Source organism: Balaenoptera ricei, chromosome 2 (assembly GCF_028023285.1).
Source record: "Balaenoptera ricei isolate mBalRic1 chromosome 2, mBalRic1.hap2, whole genome shotgun sequence".
NCBI classification, from domain to species: domain Eukaryota; kingdom Metazoa; phylum Chordata; class Mammalia; order Artiodactyla; family Balaenopteridae; genus Balaenoptera; species Balaenoptera ricei.
In genome coordinates, this window is record NC_082640.1 from 183,234,214 (window position 1) to 183,250,578 (window position 16,365).

Sequence of the window (16,365 nt, forward strand, 5' to 3'; positions counted from 1 at the left end):
TCCATGTGAGCCTGCTTCTGACCTTAAACAGGTCATTTCTCTGGGGGCCCCAGTTTCCCCATCTCTGAAAGGAGGGATACAGACTTGATCCAGCTCTCTACAGGTCCTTCTAGCCCTAATGGTTTAGGTTTTATGTATATTGTCTGGACAGAGTGAATGCTAGCTCACTGCTTACAGATGTGGTCACTGTGGCCGATGCTAGAAGCAGGAAAAACCCTGTGAAGAAACCGGACGGAAGAATGTCCTTCTTTACTTCCCAAAGGACTTAGCACGTCCGGGAGGCAGCGTCCCTCATCATCCACAGTCCTTGTTTATAACTGAAAAATAGAAAATACAGACAAGCAAACAAAAAGTTACCTCTGATCCTAAAACCCAGAGATGACTGCTCTTAACACTTATGTAGCCTTCCAGAGTTTTCTGTGTTCACATATGACTGAAGAGCTATTCCCCAGAAATAGTCTGTATGTACTGTCTTGTACGCTCTTCTCACTTGGCACTATGGTACGCATGTCCTTCTGTGCCAAGGAAGTCGGATCTCCTCACCATTTAAGTGGCCAGAGTGTTGCACTGAGTACCATATAGAGATGTTACTACAGTTTAACCAGCCTTCGGCTTGTAAGTAAGTTGTCCCCATTTTTCACTACTACATTCGTGTAACAGAGGGCTGACTCTCTTGTATGTTTATATGTTAATTTGTATGTATGCTTTGTGTCTTATGTTCATCTTTACACACTTGTCCAGTTATATCTTGGGATATTTCTGAGTCAAACAATACACTTCTAAAGCTTTGACGTATCTTGCTGAATACACCTTCTGGAATGAGAGTACTAGTTTGTACTGTGTCCAGCCCAGTTGATGGTCACCCACTGCTGAGCCTGCACCAGGACCAGGCCTTAGTACTCCTGTAATCTTAGCAAACACAAGAGAAGGGAAAACGTATCATTTTAATTTGCTTTTTTGTTTACTAGTATGATGACCATTTTTCATGTGCTAATTTGAGATTTCATTTTTCCCATTATTTTCAGCAGTAGCTTTAATTAAGTGCAGTACAACACAGAGGGCTGCAAACCTCCTGCGCCTTTAGTCACGTCTGCATAATTTCCCACTCCCAAAGCAGGTGCGTCCTCTGATGACCAAGAGAACTTCTATTTCCTTTGGCAAATGAGTGGTGGCAGTCTGCTCTCATGTAGCGTGTTTCAGGCTCATGACAGATAATAAATACACCTCCCTCACCCGGCTGCTGTGAAGTAGTGTTACGTCATCTGTATCTTAGGAGTCGTTGTTATTCATGCTCGTCTGCATAGATGTAGAAGAAAACATTCACTTTCATTCTCTTTCATTCCCTGGAACTTTACTTCTGCTGGAGGAACTTCTTTCTTTTTTTTTTTTTTTTTTTTAAAAAACACATAGCAACATTTATTACCTTAACTATAGATGATACAGATGTACAGTTTAAATGTACAGTTCAGTAGTGTTTAGTATATTTACATTGTTGTGAAAAATTTCTTCAGAGTTTTCATCTTGCAAATCTGAAACTCTAGACCCATTAAACAACTCCCCTCTTCACCCTTCCCTCAGACCCTGGTAACCACCATTCTACTCTTAGTTTCTATGAATTTGACTTCTTTACATACCTCATATAAGTGGAATCATATAATATTTGTCTTTTTGTGCCTGAATCACTTAACCTAACATAATATAGCATCCAGCAGGATTTCCTTCCTTTTTAAGGATGAATAATATTTCATTTTATGTATATACTACATTTTGTTTATCCATTCATCTGTCTATGGACATAAAAATCTTAGAATTATTCATGACTCCCCTTTCTGTATCACACCTTACATATTATTGTAGGCATTTAAAAACATATTGTTGTGTAAATATTACTCTCTTTGGCAATTTTCATTTTCCATACGAAACTTTTTTTTTTTTTTTTTTTTTTTTTTTCACACACACACACACTGTATTTTATTTTTACAAGAGATAAATCGACTGACACCAAGCATTGTACATGGATGACCACAACAAAAGCAACAATGATTGCAATTACCAAACATGAAACACACTCATACTATGTCATAGTATTGACATTCAGTCTGGAGGAACTTCTTTCTGTTTAGAATCTAGAATCATGTCAGTAGGTCAAAGAGATTCCTTGGCTATTCCTTCATTTGGCTTCTTAAAGCAGGGAGCGGGTCTAGGAGTTAGAGGACCTAGCTGTTTCGAGCTCTCAGGTGTCTGGGTGCCTGTTTGAGAAAGCGTTTCCCTGAATGATTCACTCGGTAACGTGAAAAAGAAAAACGGCTGTTTTGTTGGAAAAGCAAATGTGTAGGTAAATAATTCCCTCATTGACCTATATTTAGAAATAAATTTAAAGATGGGAAGGATCTTAGAGATACTTAGCCAAGTTTTTTTTTTTCCAAAAAAACTGGGTTTTTTTTTTGGTTTTTTGTTTTGATATTTGGAGCTACTTCTCTGGTTGAAGGGGAAGGACGGAGGGTAGCTGGCCTCCCCAAGTGCTCTGTGGCGGCTCCGGAGAGCACAGACCTCAGCGGGTCGTGCCAGCACCCGGCCCGTGCACCTGCTGCCGCACCCCACGGCCTCCCGTCTCGGGCAGCTACAGCCAGCACCCTCGGCCCTGCACATCCCCTCTGCCGGGATACTTACGTGTTTTACTCACAACACCTCTGTGGGGCCTGCTTCCCCGCCACCTTACTGGTTCTACTGGTGGTAGGACTGGTGTAGCCTTAGTCACCAGCCATTCTCCAGGACCAGAGCCGGAGAGGCACACAGGGAGCTCAGGAGATGCGTGTGAGAAGCAGCGGCCTTTGTGACCTTCTGAATCTCAGGAGCCAAGTTCTGTTCTTCTGGGCTAGGCCTCAGGAGGCCTGGCTCTGGTCCCAGCTCTGCTCCTCACATGTGCCCTTGACCGGCGCAGTGACCTCCGTGGGCCTCAGTTTCCTTGTCTGAAACATGCAGTGCTGGTTGTCCTCCAAGGTCCCTCCAGGCCAGAGGCCCCCAGAGCCCTTTGTGTGTGCTGCCCTGTCGGCTCCGGGGAGGAAGAGGCCATGGTGGCCGGGAGGTTAGCAGGCCTGGGTGCTGCTCGCCTACATGCAGCCTGGGCAAATCACCTCCCGTTTCTGCGCCTCGGTTTCTCCATCTGTAAGATGGGCGGATTCTGAGGCATTCAGCGCAGCACGGCGCATGAAAGGCTGTGATGGCGACCAGCCAAGCCCCGTCCGACTAAGGAAGAGGCTCCCCCAGCACAGCGTCTGGGTTCCCCGGGAAACTCCGCCCTTGGTGGGAAGAGCCTGGCCTGGAGGTCAGGCATCTGGTTGTTGGCCAACTCGGCCGCCGCCTCGCCTGTGGCTTCAGGCGTGTCTCCTCTGCTGTGCGGCGGGCGTCGGTGCTTAGGCTGGACTAGTCAGGTGGTTCTAACAGGGACAGTGTGGGAGCGGAGAGGATGCGTTTGGTGGCCGGTGGACAGAGGGCCAGGAGCGCTGGACGCATCACAGTGTGATGGGCAGCCCCGCACGATCATGTATCATCCTGCGTGTCCCACCAAACACGTGGAGGCGAGGAACTTAATCATCTGAGCCAGAACTTTACTGTGTTGTAAGAAAAAGCACTCCTTTTTTTATTTTAATTAGGTTATTTATTTATGTTTGGCTGTGTCGGGTCTTTGCTGCTGCACGCGGGCTTTCTCTAGTTGCAGCGAGCGGGGGCTACTCTTCGTTGAGGTGTGCGGGCTTCTCATCGCGGTGGCTTCTCTTGTTGCGGAGCACGGGCTCTAGGTGTGCGGACTTCTGTAGTCGTGGCACGTGGGCTCAGTAGTTGTGGCGCGCAGGCTCAGTAGTTGTGGCGCACGGGCTTTAGTTGCTCCGCGGCATGTGGGATCTTCCCGGACCAGGGCTCGAACCCGTGTCCCCTGCATTGGCAGGCGGGTTCTTAACCACTGCGCCACCAGGGAAGCCCCTCCTTTTTTTTTAATACCAGTTTTAGTATGTGCTGAATTTTCTAGGAATGCAGCCACCACGTGCTTCAAAAGGAAATTGTGCTTTAGTTTTTTGTAACTTTACCAAGAATTGTTTTCTCTTTTGGAAAATCTTATCTCCAGCATTATCGCTGGTGAGATACACACACAGCACCGCATTATTGAAACCGCTTATGTCAGTAGTGGTCACTGTGTGTCTGGGGGTGGTGCCAGCATCTGACTGACGGTGTCTCCTACTGTAGTTGTCTGAGCTTTTACGTGGTGCAGTGCTGTCTTATTATTGGTTACTTCTCTCTCTTCTCTCCTTTATTATTTTTTTCTAATTTATGTAGGTAGGTTATATAATCTTTGAATTTCACTTCAGTATAATACAGGGAGCGTTATAAAATGTTTGCAATAAAAAGGGGCCATTGAGTCTGAAAGGAAGGGCTAGAAGTTCTGTAAAAACGAGACGAGTTCTGTCTTCGTCACGTCTGTTATCTCCTTGGATCGTCACCTAACGGTGCCGGCTGGATAAGGGAGGCTGGGTTCCAGACACTGTTCCTCTTCTCCTCCAGAGACAAGCAGGAGAGGCAGCGGGGCCCCCGGGAGGGGGAGGGGGGCGGGGAATGTACATTTTGGAGCCAGGGTACCGCGGTGTGAAGGAGAGCCGCGCGTTCCTCCCGCCTCTCCTCCGAGCACGCCTCTGCTCCGGCACCGCGTCCCTCCGACGGCGCACCAGGCGGTCCAGACACTGCCTGCCTGCAGGCAGCGTCCCACAGGCTACGGGCTCAGCCCCAAAAGACCGCCCCCACCCCCTTCAGGAGCCAGTCACCTGTGCTTCTGACCAACAGGCCATGAGTCAGAGGGGCCTGTGACCTCCTCAGGTTCAATGAATTTGCTAGAGTGGCTCACAGAACTCAGAGAAATGTGTGACTTACTAGATTACCGACCAGTGTATTAGAAAAGGATGGAACCCTGGAACAGCCAGATGGACGAGATGCACGGGGCAAGGCGTGTGGGACGGGCCCAGAGCTTCTGTGCCCTCTCTGGGCAGCACCCTCCCCAGTCTCCACATGTTCACCAACCCAGGATCTCCGAACCCCATCCTTTTGGGTTTTTTATGGGGGTTTCATTACATAGGCCATAGGTGATTGAACCCAATCTCTAGCCAGTCTGCCCTCCGTAGAGGTCGAGGGCGTGGGGACTGAAAGTTCCCGCCCTCTAATCAAAAGTCGCTGCATTAACATCACCTCACGGGTGGTTGAAAGGGCCTGTTAGGAGTAACAGAATACACCCATTTCACCTCCATGCCCTGAAGCTGTTTCAGGAAGTGAGAAGAAGACTAAATGTTATCACAAAAGATGCCCCTTTGGCTCCTATTTAGGAAATTACAAGGGTTTTAGAAGCTATGTGCCGGGAACAGTGTACCAAGACCAAATATACATTTCTTATTATAAATCACAATATCACCCTTGGGTTCGAATTTCTGCTGCTCACAAGCAGTGTGACCCTGACAAGTCACTTCATCTATAAAATGGATGTAATAATACCATTGATGGCTTGGAGAATCACCCAACACAATTCCTGTGTGACACCTGTACCTGTAGGTGTCCAATAAATAAAGCTTTTTTCCTCCAGGCTTCTGCTCTCCTCCCCCTCACAGGCACTGCTGCTCCTTGTCAGCAGATAAGCGCTCTTTCATTAAACTGGGTTCTCTCAGAGCTTCCAGCAGTCACTGTCTAGTTGTCTTTCCTTGTTCCTGAAGGGTAGGGCCCTGGTGGCACCGGATGCGAGGCCCCAGGCTGATGGCCTCCAGCCATCTGGTGGGAATGGGCTTTTGAAAATAATCTTCCCCCTCCAAGCCTCCACTGGTGTGGAGGACAGATGGTGGAGGCCCGGCCGGCACTGATGTGGGACCAGAGAAGGGCTTAGATATCAGGAAGCTGGGCTTCCGTTTTGCAGCTGGGACCCAGTGAGGGGACGGACTTGGGCGGGTTGCACAGCACATCAGGGCGGAGCTGGCACCTGTGCCCAAGGCTCCTCCCGATGTCCCACTGTCACGCCCACTCCTTCCTAAAGAAGGATTTTCCCTGGGACCCAGACCCAGGGTGGGGCTAGGAAGAGAGCTGAGGAGCCTGGAAGGCGGGGCTCGGGAGGGCTTGAGAGCTTGGCTTTGTCCGTGTTCTCTCCAGTGACATCCCGTCCGACCCTCCCAGTGGGCAGAGTCATGCTGTCCTGCAGCTCACTCTCCCACGGCTTCACCTTCTTACTGTCAACTCACAACAGAGTGGCAAGACCCCAAACCAAAACTGAGGGTCCCCTCCTCCATTCCCGCTAAGACCCCAAGAAACTCTTCAGATCAGAAGATGCGGCAACCCTCAACTCATCCCAGAGTCATAGACGCTCCCAGTAGGTCACCAGCAGCGCTGAGGGGAGGGGGCCAACGTCATGTGCATGTGACCGAGCCTGAGTGTGCCGGGAAGAGTGGAAGAGACGGCCCAGAGGGCCCCCCACGGCATGTTGGGCCTTTCGCACAGACCGCCAGGGTCTGGGGCCCAAGAATGCTTCAAGCAGGAGACCGTGACAGCCAGCGCTGGAGGCGGGAGCCCGTTTCCCCAGAACCTTAGGGCTTCTGGAGCCCCTGGAGGGGTGCCGGGAGGACCTGTGTCCCAGTGCCTGGGCTTCTGGAGCCCCCGGAGGGGTGCCGGGAAGACCTGTGTCCCAGTGCCTGGGCTTCTGGGGCACCCGGAGGGATGCCGGGAGGACCTGTGTCCCAGTGCCTGGGCTTCTGGGGCACCCGGAGGGGTGCCGGGAGGACCTGTGTCCCAGTGCCTGGGCTTCTGGAGCCCCCGCAGGGGTGCCAGCAGGACCTGTGTCCCAGTGCCTGGGCTTCTGGAGCCCCCGCAGGGGTGCCGGGAGGACCTGTGTCCCAGTGCCTGGGCTTCTGGGGCACCCGGAGGGGTGCCGGGAGGACCTGTGTCCCAGTGCCTGGGCTTCTGGGGCACCCGGAGGGGTGCCGGGAGGACCTGTGTCCCAGTGCCTGGGCTTCTGGAGCCCCCCGGTGGGGTGCCGGGAGGACCTGTGTCCCAGTGCCTGGGCTTCTGGAGCCCCCGGAGGGGTGCCGGCAGGACCTGTGTCCCAGTGCCTGGGCTTCTGGGGCGGGACCGTGAAGTTGCATTCACAGGGGAGAGGCCAGGAGCAGCCCTGCTGCTGTAGGCTGTCAGACCTTGGGCAGGACTCCTCCCAGCCTCAGCTTCTTCATCTGTAAAATGGGGTGGTCAGGCCTACCTCAGATGAGATCATGGGTGTACAGCAAAGCATGGTGCTGGTGGCAGGAGTTCTGAAGACTCGCTGGCTTGTCACGAGCAGGAGGTAACACCTCAGAGCATCCACTCCGTGTGGGAGTATGGCTTTCCTTTAAAGGCCTTGGGCTCAGGATTAGATGCAGGAATGCCTCAGAATGTTAAAAGCTGCTGTTGGCGCTGGGCAGGGAGGGGAACAGGAGCTTGCCTGGTCAAAGGCAACTTTGCTTACAGTTTGGGGGTTGAATGCAGTGAATTTCACACTGTCTATGTTGTGGAGTTCCAGGGGTTCACCAGGCATGTCCTGCCGTCACCCTGATAACAACCAGAATAGTTCCACTTTATTTTATCTTTTGGGACTCTGCAAAAAAGGAGAAGGAACACCTGGTAGCTTGGTGCAAATCCACGCGGGGTGAGTTAAAGCACGTCTCTCAGAACATAGCGGTGTGGCCTTTTGTTAACCTGGTTTGCTTGTGATAACATCATTCGTTGGTACATTTCAAGCTGGTGCTGGTGATAGATGTTCCCCCAGCCTTTCCAATGTCCTTAACTGCTGCAGCGTCAGCTCCCGTGGGAGGGCGCCCAGCCCAGGGCCTCTCCTGAAGAGTGGGGCCCAGAGCCGTTGCCGCTCACTGCCCCACCTCCCGGCTTGGGAGAGCCGGGGCTGGATTCTGCTTTTCATAAACCTTTTTTCTTCTTAAAATTACCTGCTTTTTTCTCCTAAGGAAAAAAGCTGTCTTCACCTCCCTCCTGCGGAGGCCGTGGGCACTTTCTACCCCCGACAGAGGGTCACTGAGGACACCCGCTCCCTGAGGCTCCGCGTCCTCTCCTGCCTGCCCCCTGGTGGCCGCTTCCTGCACACCAGACACCAGGGGCGTCCTACCACCCGCACGCACGGTGACTCACCAGGGCGCCTTCCCCAGACCCCCCCAGCGTGCCCTGCTGTCCCTGCACTTCCAAGCCCCACTCCTTCTGTGGGACCCTGGCTCTGCAGACGAAGCCGTTTCTGGCCACCGTGGCAGGATGCCCCGCTCCTTCCCCGCACTCCCACGGTGCTTCATTTATGCCTCCTTCACGGGGGTTAATGCCACCTAGCATGTCGTATTGTCCTCAGCATGTGACTTCGGTCAGGCTGGGAAGTCAGAAAGTGTCCTGTTTGTCTCTGGACCCTCAAAAACCAGCACACTGTCTAACTGACAAGCTCTGGCTGCATCCATACGGGTGAGGGGGGCAAACCAAGACCCGGGGACTTGCCGGTCTTGAGACCTCCAGCCCCATATTGCGATCGCACTGGATGGCCTATCCTGACGCGGGCATGCGCCGGGCCCGACCCCAAACCCCAGCCTCACATGTGGTGTGTTGTCCTCGCGCTTCGTGCTTGGGTTGCGAGCCGCAAGGCTCCCCTCCCCTACCCTACCCTACCCTACCCTACCCTACCCTCCCCTCCAGGGGCCTCCTCCTGCTCTCAACACGTGGTCATCCACTTGGTTTGAGCTCGCTATTTGCTCATCTAGACTGTGAGCCCGTCGAGGGCAGGAGCCCCGAAGAAGGGCCAACACGTCCCAGGTGTTTGGACAGTAGGTGAGCTCGCTGGTGTGGTCACACATCTGTCTGTCTGTCCCTCACGTGGCCTGATGCTTCCTGCCGTCACGCCATCCTCTGCAGACCAAGACGACGTTCCTGGACCAGCACCACTTCTGGAACTGGGCGCGAGGCGAGGGGTGCTATCTGTGACTGAGGGACATGGCACATAGAGTTGTCTCACACAGAAATCGCACCCGTCACCTTGGCCCGCCTAGCAGCACCCTGAACCGAGGAATACGCCTTCCCCAGCCAGCAGCCGTGTTCTCACCGACCTCCAGCTCTTTGTGGCCCTGGGGTACAGGTGTATCGGACGTGGAGTCAGGCAGGTCTGGGTTCGGGCACTGCTCGTGCCAAGGGTGTGCCCTTGGGCAAGTCACTTCACATTTCTGAGACTCAGTTTCTCCATCTGTACAATGGGTTTACCACACCTACCTCACAGGGTTGTTGTGAGAATAACATGAGATGATGTTTGTGCAAGTATTTTGTCACCTGTAAATTACTATAACAATTCGAAGTTACTTTTTTTTTTTTTTTTTTAAATATTTGAAAAGTTAACTAACATATCAACTCCTGTGGTGATGCCTTGGGAGACACAGGGAGGCCGGGCTGCTTGGACTGGGATGGTGAGTTCAAGTCAAGGGTCCAAGGAGAGGCTGTGCCTGACCCTTGGGGTCTCCCTCTGCACCTTGGCAGTACTTTGTAGCCTTCTTGGGGCCCCTAATTTCTGAGCATCCCAGCAGCAGCCTGCTGCCATCATTGTCTTCCTTTAAAGCACTGCTGGTTTGTGTGTAGCTCCCATCCCAGAGAAGGAGGACCTCCTTCCACCAGCCCCAGAGTCATCTTCCTAATGCTAATGGGAGGATTTCTTTGGGGCGTTTCGTTTTCCTTAGATCTGGCCTGGGCACCACATGCTCAGTCGGGGCTTGAGCTCATGAATGGTCCATTATGGATGCCCGCCTCTCCGGTGCCCACCAAGCACATCTCGGGTTGGGTCGTGGTGAGCAGCCTGTGGTCAGCACAGCGGCTGACAGATGACACAGACTCTGGGGGCAGAGGACAGAGTGCCACGCCCGTGCTCCAGGCCCTGTCACACAAGAGCCTGTGAAACCTTGAGCAAGCCGTTTCCTCACCCCGAGCCTCAGTTTCCTCATCTTTAAAGGTGGTTATAATAACCGCCTACAAAGTTGCTGTGAGACTCAGATGATAACATAAGTGGGAATGTGACTTGCAAGCTGTAAAGCACCCTAAGAATGCAAATTGTCACGCTTGGCCCTGGAGCACCCCATCCCAGGACACTGTCTGAGATCTCAGCCCTCAGAAACGGCCAGCGTCCTCAGTGGTGTGGGAAGAAACAGTGACATGCCCGGGGGCTGGCCCACATGCTTCTCAAGGAAAGGAACATGTCTTTTGTTGTACCTGTCCCACCTGGTCTCAGTGGGTCTCCTGGCATCCTCCTGAGACTGTCAGGGACAGGTTAGGAATTCCTGTCCCCACTTTAAGGCTGAAGAAACGAAGGCTCACAGCAGTGATTCGCCAAAGGCTACACTAGTGAGTGACAGAGCCCAAGTCTCCGATTCAAAGTCCAGGCCTTTGCCCAGTGAGCCAGATGACCTGTCAAAGAGACCCCAGTCAGCTGGTGGCCTCCACACTTTCTAAATCATAACCCAGCTTGATCACGGGTTGATTATTATGGACATTTAACCTGGCCCATCTTTATAGCGAAATACCTACTTCTTCTGAAATAAGTCAAAACTTAATTAGCATCCATTTCTTTTCTCTCAGTTAGCATACTTAATATCTTTCCTAAAGAATGATAATTTCCAGGTCAGCCTTCTGCCAACTTTAGCTCATATTGGATAAGAGCCAGCTCAAATATTTTAGTAAGTGACCATCCCAGGGACGCAGAAACCCAGGTGCTGAACTTGGATGCACCTTGCAGCTTCTAGAGTGGACAGGGTGTGAGCATTTGAGGCCCTGCCCCCCACCTGCTTGTCAGCTGCCTGCCTGCATTCATCATTTATTCATTCAACAAACGACTGGGCTTTCACAGTGGACACCTACTTGATTTGCCTGCTTCTGCGCTTAGTCTGTTCTCCACGCACAAGCAGATTGATCTTTCCACGTCTAGGTCAAGCCAGGTCAACCCTTGCTCAGGACTCTCCAGAGACTTACAGTCTTACCCAGAATCAAATCCAAACCCTGACCGAGGCCTGCGTGAACCTCCCTGGCCCTGGCTGCCTTGCTCATTCACTTCCGCCCCACTCTCTACCTCACCCGCTTACTTCCGATCACAGCGGCCTCCTGGTCGCCCCCCGATTGTGCCACACGTGCCCCTTCACCCCGGTGTCCCTTCTGCCTGGAATGCTCTTCCCTCCGAGTAACCCATGGCTTACGTGACACCTCGTCAGGGAGGCAGGACCCACACACCTGCCCTTTCAGCTCTTCCTGCTGTGTTCCTCCTGTTACGTGCTCCCGTGTTGCCTGTCTTTCCTCTCGAGAACCAAGGGCCCAGGGGAGCGGTTTGTGTCCACGGCTGTATCCCCAGTGCCGTGCACAGTGACGTTTGTGTGATGGATGAAGGACCAGGCATATCCCAGGCCTGTTCTGTTCTGGGCCGTGCACCAGCACACAGAGAGGCCCAAGACACGGTTCCCACGTCTGCAGAGCTCAGTCAGGCAGAGAAGAGGGACTTGACAGTACAGTGTGGCCAGTGCGGGGACAGAGGGAAGTATAAGTCCAGGGCCTCGGGAGCCTGAGATGCAGGGACAGGGCTCCAGGAAAGCCTCTGCAGTGGGCATGCTGGATCTGGGGCTTCAAGGATGGATAGAAGTTTGCCAGTTAGAGAAGAGAGAGGGCAGTCAGGTGAGGAAGCTGCATGTGCAAAGGCACAGAGGCGTGTTTGAGCCTTTCACAGGGGCACTTCCCACCCTGGACGGGTGTGGGGGAATCGGTGAGGCTTACAGAACAGTCAGGGCCAGGTCTTGAAGGGCCTAGACCTTCCCCTCGAGCCCCAGGCCTTCATGGCCTCCTCTCCCTGCCAGACAGATCTTCAGAGGTGAAAAGTGACATCCTGATATCCTGCCCTGGCGCCGTGGCTCTTGCCAGGGCTTAGAAGGAGGGTCCTTGCCGATTCCCAGCTGCCTGGGACTTCCTGAGACCTGAGAGCCTCGAGCTCTGCCTCTGTGGCTCCTGGGCAGCTCTTGGCCGCAGCCCGTGGCTTCCAAATGGACTCAGCGATGGTTTGCCCCGGCCAGCCAGCCCCAGTCGCCGCTGTCCGTGGCTAGCACCCCGCCTGTCTCCCAGCTTCGGAGGGACACGGCATGCTGTTTGCGGTGGCAGACGGGTGGGACTGAAAGAGTCCGGCTTCACCCATCTTTACCACCGATTGGGGGTAATTCATGCCTCTGAAGCTCCATTTCTGATCTGTTGCATGGGGTTGTAATAACAGCCTGTCAGGTGGTTTTGAGAAGTAGACACGGTGATGTGGAGGCATAGATGTAGGGTGTTTCTCTTCCCAAGGTGCTCGCAATCCAGCAGGGGTGCTCGCAATCCAGCAGGGGTGCACACAGGCACCTACACAGCTCTGATAAAAGGCAGCCTGGGGCTTGGTGGGCAGGGCTTCACCAAGTCCCTGAGCAAGCCTGGGGCCATGGGCTTGTGGGGCAGAGGTGGGAACGTGCCACATCACAGGCAGAGGCAGCGCCAGAGAAAGGCGGGAAAGCAAGAAACATTTCAGGAGGATGCCGGCGACCTACTAAAGAACAGAGAGGTTAGGAGAGCACACCGGGCCGAGGCTCAGAGAGTGAGTCGCAGGGCCCTGGATGCCGGTCAGGATCCCGCCTGTCCTGGGGCTGGTGTGCGGTGGAGCTGCAAGAGACCCCCAGTCTCCAAAGTCCTTGCAAGTCCTGGGCCGTATTGTAAAAACTCACGCAGATTTTATGTTCTTCTCCATGTGTATCTGTGCCTCCTTCCCTATTTGGAATTATTTCCCATTCAGTAAAACTGATGCTCCAGAAGGGTGGTCTGTGCCCCCTCGTTTCTGCACATACCGCAGAGCACCCCAGGCTGTGGAAGGGTCTGCCCAAGGCACAGGGGCCTCTCCAGTTGAGGCGTGGAGGGCGGAGAGTGGCCTGGCCTCAGCAGCAGAGTGCAGGAGCAGCCCTACTGTTGTGACCTCAGTGACTCAGGCACAGCTGGGGATTAGCCAAGCCACACATAACTGGCAGGACGTTCTTACATGAGCTCATCTAGAAAACTTAGACTAAATCCTTGCTGAAGAAACAAATACATTTAATTAGCTAGTTCATAGGCTCATAGTGTAAAAAAGGACTTCACAAGTCATATCAGCCAAGACCCTCGTTTTATACACAGAAAAACTAGCTCGGAAAGTCCGGCACCGGCAGCAACAGGGCTCAAATCCAGCTGTTTGCCTGACTGTTTCGGTAGCTCCTGATTCCCTTTGCAAACACTGCTGTTGAAATGTCATCACGCGCTTCTGCAGCATCTAGCAGCTGGAGGTGGAGCAGGCAGCCTAGTTGGGGTCCGAGCCCTCCCACCTGCAGGGTGTGAACTCTGCGGATCCCATCCACTGCGCCTTCAGCAGTCGGAGGTAATGGAGACACTAAAGCCCAAAGAGAATTAACACTCGGCTCTGCTGACCCGCATCCTAGGTTCGGTTACAACTTCACCTTCAGTTTCTCCAGCTGCTTGCACCTAACACGTAGTGCTTTTCTAAGTAGAAGTGGTCCATGGCTGGTGGGGTGGGCCCGGAGTTGGATTTCTGACCACTGGTTACCAAGGAGAGAAACTGCTCCTGAAGTCCTCCCCTTTGGGGAGTTTTCTCAACATGGCGCATTGCAGAGCTGACCTCTGGAGAGACAGGAAGCTGATGGGGACAGAACATGGGCTCAGAAGCTGCAGGAGCTCGTTCTGCTTCTGACTCTGTCACTTACTTGATGTAGACAAGCTTTTAATCTCTCTGGGCGTCCCTGGCCTGCTGAGGTAATGATAATGCCACTCCCGGGATGTGTTATGAGAATGTAATAGATACAGATTTGAAATCTTAGTCACTCAGAATACCCTAAGAAGAAGAGGCCCTGGCAGGGCTGAGTTGTGCTGTGTCAGACTCTAGGCTGACACTAACGCGTGGAAGATCCACACCCCGAGATAAGCGATGCTCTCGTTGTGTTTCAGACCAGAAAACAGAGTGAAAGAGCTTCAGCAGTATGCCCAAGGTCAAAGAGTGACAGCACCAGGACTCAAATTTAGCTCCAAGTGGCTTCAGGTCCGCGCGCTCTGTGAACGGGGAGTGCTGTTCTCAGCACCTGACGCCTCCGCTGGCTCAGCCCCACAGGCGGGAAGTGAAGTCCCAAAGAGGGAAAGCGACTCGCTACCCAAGTCCCCCAAGCCCAGCAGAACCGATGTGTTAATCATCCCGGGAAAGATACGGACAGGCAAGGCCGTGTGAGCCCCGCATCAGGGAGGAAGGGGTGGGGGGTAGGAGGTGCCAACCTTGAGATGCCCCTCCTAGGCAGCAAGTCTGGGGGATCCCAGCTTCCTTTGAAGTCCTTCGTTATACCTTACAAATCCGTACGTATTTGCGTTTTAGCTCAGGGAAGTAAAGAGGGAGCAGTCAGTGTCACAAGGGAAGGTGGTAAGGGAGGGGGTGCCTGACCCAAGTAGGTCCCTGGTAGGGAAAGAGGAGTCTGGAGGAGGTGGCTGGGGGCTGGGAAGCATTTCCCGAGGGACCCATGGGAATGATGTTTCCCACGTGGGGACCAGCACAGAAGGGCTGTGCTTTCTGATGTTTCCTGTGAAAGCAGGGCTCAAGGGGAAGAGTCAGAGACAGAGAGAGAGCAGGAGGCAACCTAGGAGTCGGGCAAGGCTCCACGGGGTCGGAGACCCACTTGGCCGGGCTCTGTGGGCCCTGGGGCTTCGCCAGCTGGGGAAGTGCAGAGGCGCCTTCACGGCGGAAGGAGCAGCCCCTGCACCCACAGGTATGATGGCAGAGCGGGGTCCAGGGTGGTGGAAGGGGGTGAAGGATTGACTTCCCACGGGCCTTGAAGCCGGTTGGGCTGGAAAGCAGGCAGGAGAGGCAGGGATTGGCTGAGAGAAGCAGCGAGGAGAGGAGAGGAAATCCAAGGAACAGCCGGATGGAGCTCGGGAAGAGCGGGCGGCCACGGTCAACAATGCCTGGGACTCTTCCTTCGGTTGGTCACCTGTTCCCTCTGGCTCCGCACCCGCCTCGTCCCCTCCCACAGCCCACAGGGGACAAGAGGAGAGCGAGCCACGGTGGGAGTCTCCTTCTGGAAGACACCTGGCGTCACCAAGGCCCGTGGGCTGGCCCCACGAGGGGTCTGGACCCTCGTCCAGGGCCCCCAGAGCTTTCTGGAATCGGGTAGGCAAGCGGGTTCTGATAGGTTAGCTGGGAAGCCTCATTAAACATTGAAGCGGCGAAGCCCATTTGACGGCTGCCCGGCGTATCGGTTTCCCAGTGCCCAAGCCAGGCGGCTGAGGAAGGAGAGGTAAGTGGGCAGGATGCGAGCAGCGCGCCTCCGGACTGCGCCCCGGGGCCTGCCCGTAATGGTCAGCAGGGAGTGGACCTTCCACTGCTTCTGCTTCTGCCACTGCGACTGCACCGTGCTTTGCAGAGTGAGCTGTAGGTGACGGGGGCCCCTCCCCCTCCTCCCCGCTCCTCCCGGGCCTCCCCTTTCGCTCCCAGGTGCTGGGGGAGGCGGGGCCGGAGCTCTGGGTCTTGCGACGACCTCCCTGTCACTGGTGGTCGGAGGGGCGAGACGCTGTCCTGACCGAGGCCTTGCAGGAAGGGTGGGCAGACGCAGCAGCACGCGGGCCGGGCCGCGGCCAGTGTGGGCTCCGGTCCCAGCAGCCCCGTCCACTTGGGGTGCCTGTGGCCTTGGGAAATCGCTCACCCTTTCCAAGCCTCAGTCTCCCCGTCTGTGACATAGGTCTGACAGGCTCTGCCCTGGATAATTGGGCAGATTAATCACGAAAATGACGCGAAGGTGCTCTGTCACACAGACAATAAATGTGTGACCGATTTTATTGCACTTTATTCTATTTGAGATTCTTTTCAAGGTGTGTAATGTGTTCTGAAAGGAGCTTATTAAGAAAGGGAGAAAAAATATTTGACTAGGATGATAATTGGCCTGAGGACGGCAGCCTGAGTGGGACTAAGCTGGCTGGTTGGCAGCTCCCTGGCCTGGGAGCCAGGAGACCTGGGCTCTAGCCCCGTTTACCCCCGTTTGGATGTGTTCTTGGGCAAGTCCCTCGCTTTCCCCTGGCCTCAGGATCGCTCTACGCCTGGAGAGGAGACCCTGCTTGCTAGCACCCAGGGTGGCACACAGGCCTCCTGCTGTCATTGTCAGAGTGAAAGGGCCTTTCCTCTCTGGCGTACCATGCTGGTGCTTAATTGCAAGGCTGGTAGGTGCTTCTTACTGTGTGGCCTTGGGCAGTTCGCCCCTCTCTGAATTGCAGCCTCTG

At 54.0% G+C, this 16,365-nt stretch overlaps 1 protein-coding gene across 5 annotated transcripts in view; it reads left to right on the forward strand.

The window, feature by feature from the left end:
* EVL (Enah/Vasp-like) overlaps positions 1–16,365 on the forward strand; it is a 159,756-nt gene that overhangs the window by 112,623 nt on the left and 30,768 nt on the right. The gene's annotated exons all lie outside the window — the stretch shown is intronic.